Below are 6,000 nucleotides of genomic sequence, written 5' to 3'. Positions count from 1 at the left end.
ATTCATTAATTGCATTTAATCAATGAGCTCATTATCACTCATGCATTGTCCAACAGGTGTTGAAATAATGGGATTAAAAGGGGAGATCCCTTCAGAAAGACAGAAACAATAGCAAAGACAAAAAACACTTTTGGAATCTGCTTTTAGTCAACACATAAGGAAAGGGTGCACCGGTCCTGGAAATACTGCAATACCAGGTCAATGCGTGGAGTGGACAGAGCAAGCTCTATTTCCATCTCCCTGTTCTAAAAATCCATTTAATATATGGTCCCCAGATAGGGGACGTATCAGATATTAAACTGATAAGAACAGATACTACACTTGATCTTAGCCAAAAGGCCGAGAAGCGATAACCCGAACGGGCCGCGCGTTGCCCGAGCCTGCCCGATACTGCTGTTCAGCCCTTGCAGCGATTCAGCCTACTTCTAGGCAATTCCATGGGGCCCTGCAGGCTCACACACTCACAGCTACATGGGAGGTGAATAAAGGCCGGAGAGGAAGCCAGACAGGATTTGCTTCTTTTGCTTGCACCACAATGCAGTGCTGAAAGAGGAGGAATCTACATAAAAACGCCTTCCTGGCAACGCCCAAATGCCCTGCTGCCATGCAGATAAACACTGGCAGCGGCAGCAAGTGCATGCCCACAGCCACCCCTTGTTCCTTCACACCTTGTATCAGCTGTAATCCAGTCCAGTCCAGTGCTGCCTGCTGAGCAGCACTGACCAACACTGCCTGGGCCCAGGCTTTTATCTCTGAGGCCCCATTATGATGTCAGAAAGCTGGCTCTGGAATCCTGAGGGCTCCACTATGACACGTGCAAAGTTCCGTCTGAACTTTATATAAGACGGTGAGGCTCAGTCAGTCACTCAGTGTTGCCTGAGAGGGCAACACTGCAACAGCCGGCCGCCAGGCTGTCTTTTTTTTGCACAGCTAGTTGCCTCCAGGAGGCCACAAGAGGGAGACAAGGGACTGCAAAATGGAAAATAGGCATCCACCAACTTTACAGACAACTTCTCCTTGCTCCTACAACCTCCATCCTTGCACAGTTTGTTATTCTTCTAGGTAACATAGTAACAAATCCAAATTGCTGCTCTCTTTGTAGGCAAGCAAGGCTTTGTTGCAACTGCAATTCTTACTTCTTCTTGAAATGTAGGGACGACAGTACATTCCATCACATCCATCTAGTGTACACAGGTAGGTCCATTGTGGCGGGCAGGCGAGCGGGCGGGCTGCTTTATTGGCTGTTTGCTGTTCCCCTACTCCACTCCACTATTTGACTGTTGTGCTGCATCAATCAATCAATCAATCAATCAATCAATCAATCAATCAATCAATCAATCAATCAGTGGCTGGCTCAGGTGCAGCTCTTTAACTTACCTAAAAGGGAGGGCGGAGAGAAGACAAGGAAGGTGAATGAGGTGTTCCAATGTGAAATGCCGGAAACACAGAAACACAGACGACACACAACAAGAGGTGGCAATCTATTCATTAATTGCATTTAATCAATGAGCTCATTATCACTCATGCATTGTCCAACAGGTGTTGAAATAATGGGATTAAAAGGGGAGATCCCTTCAGAAAGACAGAAACAATAGCAAAGACAAAAAACACTTTTGGAATCTGCTTTTAGTCAACACATAAGGAAAGGGTGCACCGGTCCTGGAAATACTGCAATACCAGGTCAATGCGTGGAGTGGACAGAGCAAGCTCTATTTCCATCTCCCTGTTCTAAAAATCCATTTAATATATGGTCCCCAGTTCTAAAAATCCATTTAATATATGGTCCCCAGATAGGGGACGTATCAGATATTAAACTGATAAGAACAGATACTACACTTGATCTTAGCCAAAAGGCCGAGAAGCGATAACCCGAACGGGCCGCGCGTTGCCCGAGCCTGCCCGATACTGCTGTTCAGCCCTTGCAGCGATTCAGCCTACTTCTAGGCAATTCCATGGGGCCCTGCAGGCTCACACACTCACAGCTACACGGGAGGTGAATAAAGGCCGGAGAGGAAGCCAGACAGGATTTGCTTCTTTTGCTTGCACCACAATGCAGTGCTGAAAGAGGAGGAATCTACATAAAAACGCCTTCCTGGCAACGCCCAAATGCCCTGCTGCCATGCAGATAAACACTGGCAGCGGCAGCAAGTGCATGCCCACAGCCACCCCTTGTTCCTTCACACCTTGTATCAGCTGTAATCCAGTCCAGTCCAGTGCTGCCTGCTGAGCAGCACTGACCAACACTGCCTGGGCCCAGGCTTTTATCTCTGAGGCCCCATTATGATGTCAGAAAGCTGGCTCTGGAATCCTGAGGGCTCCACTATGACACGTGCAAAGTTCCGTCTGAACTTTATATAAGACGGTGAGGCTCAGTCAGTCACTCAGTGTTGCCTGAGAGGGCAACACTGCAACAGCCGGCCGCCAGGCTGTCTTTTTTTTGCACAGCTAGTTGCCTCCAGGAGGCCACAAGAGGGAGACAAGGGACTGCAAAATGGAAAATAGGCATCCACCAACTTTACAGACAACTTCTCCTTGCTCCTACAACCTCCATCCTTGCACAGTTTGTTATTCTTCTAGGTAACATAGTAACAAATCCAAATTGCTGCTCTCTTTGTAGGCAAGCAAGGCTTTGTTGCAACTGCAATTCTTACTTCTTCTTGAAATGTAGGGACGACAGTACATTCCATCACATCCATCTAGTGTACACAGGTAGGTCCATTGTGGCGGGCAGGCGAGCGGGCGGGCTGCTTTATTGGCTGTTTGCTGTTCCCCTACTCCACTCCACTATTTGACTGTTGTGCTGCATCAATCAATCAATCAATCAATCAATCAATCAGTGGCTGGCTCAGGTGCAGCTCTTTAACTTACCTAAAAGGGAGGGCGGAGAGAAGACAAGGAAGGTGAATGAGGTGTTCCAATGTGAAATGCCGGAAACACAGAAACACAGACGACACACAACAAGAGGTGGCAATCTATTCATTAATTGCATTTAATCAATGAGCTCATTATCACTCATGCATTGTCCAACAGGTGTTGAAATAATGGGATTAAAAGGGGAGATCCCTTCAGAAAGACAGAAACAATAGCAAAGACAAAAAACACTTTTGGAATCTGCTTTTAGTCAACACATAAGGAAAGGGTGCACCGGTCCTGGAAATACTGCAATACCAGGTCAATGCGTGGAGTGGACAGAGCAAGCTCTATTTCCATCTCCCTGTTCTAAAAATCCATTTAATATATGGTCCCCAGATAGGGGACGTATCAGATATTAAACTGATAAGAACAGATACTACACTTGATCTTAGCCAAAAGGCCGAGAAGCGATAACCCGAACGGGCCGCGCGTTGCCCGAGCCTGCCCGATACTGCTGTTCAGCCCTTGCAGCGATTCAGCCTACTTCTAGGCAATTCCATGGGGCCCTGCAGGCTCACACACTCACAGCTACACGGGAGGTGAATAAAGGCCGGAGAGGAAGCCAGACAGGATTTGCTTCTTTTGCTTGCACCACAATGCAGTGCTGAAAGAGGAGGAATCTACATAAAAACGCCTTCCTGGCAACGCCCAAATGCCCTGCTGCCATGCAGATAAACACTGGCAGCGGCAGCAAGTGCATGCCCACAGCCACCCCTTGTTCCTTCACACCTTGTATCAGCTGTAATCCAGTCCAGTCCAGTGCTGCCTGCTGAGCAGCACTGACCAACACTGCCTGGGCCCAGGCTTTTATCTCTGAGGCCCCATTATGATGTCAGAAAGCTGGCTCTGGAATCCTGAGGGCTCCACTATGACACGTGCAAAGTTCCGTCTGAACTTTATATAAGACGGTGAGGCTCAGTCAGTCACTCAGTGTTGCCTGAGAGGGCAACACTGCAACAGCCGGCCGCCAGGCTGTCTTTTTTTTGCACAGCTAGTTGCCTCCAGGAGGCCACAAGAGGGAGACAAGGGACTGCAAAATGGAAAATAGGCATCCACCAACTTTACAGACAACTTCTCCTTGCTCCTACAACCTCCATCCTTGCACAGTTTGTTATTCTTCTAGGTAACATAGTAACAAATCCAAATTGCTGCTCTCTTTGTAGGCAAGCAAGGCTTTGTTGCAACTGCAATTCTTACTTCTTCTTGAAATGTAGGGACGACAGTACATTCCATCACATCCATCTAGTGTACACAGGTAGGTCCATTGTGGCGGGCAGGCGAGCGGGCGGGCTGCTTTATTGGCTGTTTGCTGTTCCCCTACTCCACTCCACTATTTGACTGTTGTGCTGCATCAATCAATCAATCAATCAATCAATCAATCAATCAGTGGCTGGCTCAGGTGCAGCTCTTTAACTTACCTAAAAGGGAGGGCGGAGAGAAGACAAGGAAGGTGAATGAGGTGTTCCAATGTGAAATGCCGGAAACACAGAAACACAGACGACACACAACAAGAGGTGGCAATCTATTCATTAATTGCATTTAATCAATGAGCTCATTATCACTCATGCATTGTCCAACAGGTGTTGAAATAATGGGATTAAAAGGGGAGATCCCTTCAGAAAGACAGAAACAATAGCAAAGACAAAAAACACTTTTGGAATCTGCTTTTAGTCAACACATAAGGAAAGGGTGCACCGGTCCTGGAAATACTGCAATACCAGGTCAATGCGTGGAGTGGACAGAGCAAGCTCTATTTCCATCTCCCTGTTCTAAAAATCCATTTAATATATGGTCCCCAGATAGGGGACGTATCAGATATTAAACTGATAAGAACAGATACTACACTTGATCTTAGCCAAAAGGCCGAGAAGCGATAACCCGAACGGGCCGCGCGTTGACCGAGCCTGCCCGATACTGCTGTTCAGCCCTTGCAGCGATTCAGCCTACTTCTAGGCAATTCCATGGGGCCCTGCAGGCTCACACACTCACAGCTACACGGGAGGTGAATAAAGGCCGGAGAGGAAGCCAGACAGGATTTGCTTCTTTTGCTTGCACCACAATGCAGTGCTGAAAGAGGAGGAATCTACATAGAAACGCCTTCCTGGCAACGCCCAAATGCCCTGCTGCCATGCAGATAAACACTGGCAGCGGCAGCAAGTGCATGCCCACAGCCACCCCTTGTTCCTTCACACCTTGTATCAGCTGTAATCCAGTCCAGTCCAGTGCTGCCTGCTGAGCAGCACTGACCAACACTGCCTGGGCCCAGGCTTTTATCTCTGAGGCCCCATTATGATGTCAGAAAGCTGGCTCTGGAATCCTGAGGGCTCCACTATGACACGTGCAAAGTTCCGTCTGAACTTTATATAAGACGGTGAGGCTCAGTCAGTCACTCAGTGTTGCCTGAGAGGGCAACACTGCAACAGCCGGCCGCCAGGCTGTCTTTTTTTTGCACAGCTAGTTGCCTCCAGGAGGCCACAAGAGGGAGACAAGGGACTGCAAAATGGAAAATAGGCATCCACCAACTTTACAGACAACTTCTCCTTGCTCCTACAACCTCCATCCTTGCACAGTTTGTTATTCTTCTAGGTAACATAGTAACAAATCCAAATTGCTGCTCTCTTTGTAGGCAAGCAAGGCTTTGTTGCAACTGCAATTCTTACTTCTTCTTGAAATGTAGGGACGACAGTACATTCCATCACATCCATCTAGTGTACACAGGTAGGTCCATTGTGGCGGGCAGGCGAGCGGGCGGGCTGCTTTATTGGCTGTTTGCTGTTCCCCTACTCCACTCCACTATTTGACTGTTGTGCTGCATCAATCAATCAATCAATCAATCAATCAATCAATCAATCAATCAATCAGTGGCTGGCTCAGGTGCAGCTCTTTAACTTACCTAAAAGGGAGGGCGGAGAGAAGACAAGGAAGGTGAATGAGGTGTTCCAATGTGAAATGCCGGAAACACAGAAACACAGACGACACACAACAAGAGGTGGCAATCTATTCATTAATTGCATTTAATCAATGAGCTCATTATCACTCATGCATTGTCCAACAGGTGTTGAAATAATGGGATTAAAAGGGGAGATC

General features: G+C 47.6%; 3 non-coding genes and 1 pseudogene across 3 annotated transcripts; all 4 read right to left on the bottom strand.

Annotated features, from left to right (window-relative positions):
- Positions 1-160: 160 nt before the first annotated feature.
- LOC142708597 (U2 spliceosomal RNA) lies at positions 161-351 on the bottom strand. The gene has a single exon (XR_012868899.1). It is a non-coding gene; the product is annotated as a U2 spliceosomal RNA (small nuclear RNA).
- Positions 352-1,643: 1,292 nt separating this feature from the next.
- Positions 1,644-1,866, bottom strand: LOC142708549 (U2 spliceosomal RNA; annotated as a pseudogene).
- Positions 1,867-3,134: 1,268 nt separating this feature from the next.
- On the bottom strand, positions 3,135-3,325 carry LOC142708596 (U2 spliceosomal RNA). Its single transcript, XR_012868898.1, has one exon. It is a non-coding gene; the product is annotated as a U2 spliceosomal RNA (small nuclear RNA).
- A 1,272-nt stretch (positions 3,326-4,597) lies between these two features.
- Positions 4,598-4,788, bottom strand: LOC142708595 (U2 spliceosomal RNA). Its single transcript, XR_012868897.1, has one exon. It is a non-coding gene; the product is annotated as a U2 spliceosomal RNA (small nuclear RNA).
- Between the last annotated feature and the right edge of the window lie 1,212 nt (positions 4,789-6,000).

This window comes from Rhinoderma darwinii, unplaced genomic scaffold (genome assembly GCF_050947455.1).
Source record: "Rhinoderma darwinii isolate aRhiDar2 unplaced genomic scaffold, aRhiDar2.hap1 Scaffold_4009, whole genome shotgun sequence".
Lineage (NCBI taxonomy): Eukaryota > Metazoa > Chordata > Amphibia > Anura > Rhinodermatidae > Rhinoderma > Rhinoderma darwinii.
Note: the sequence above shows the minus strand (reverse complement) of the source record. Positions and strands in the feature narration are given on the sequence as shown.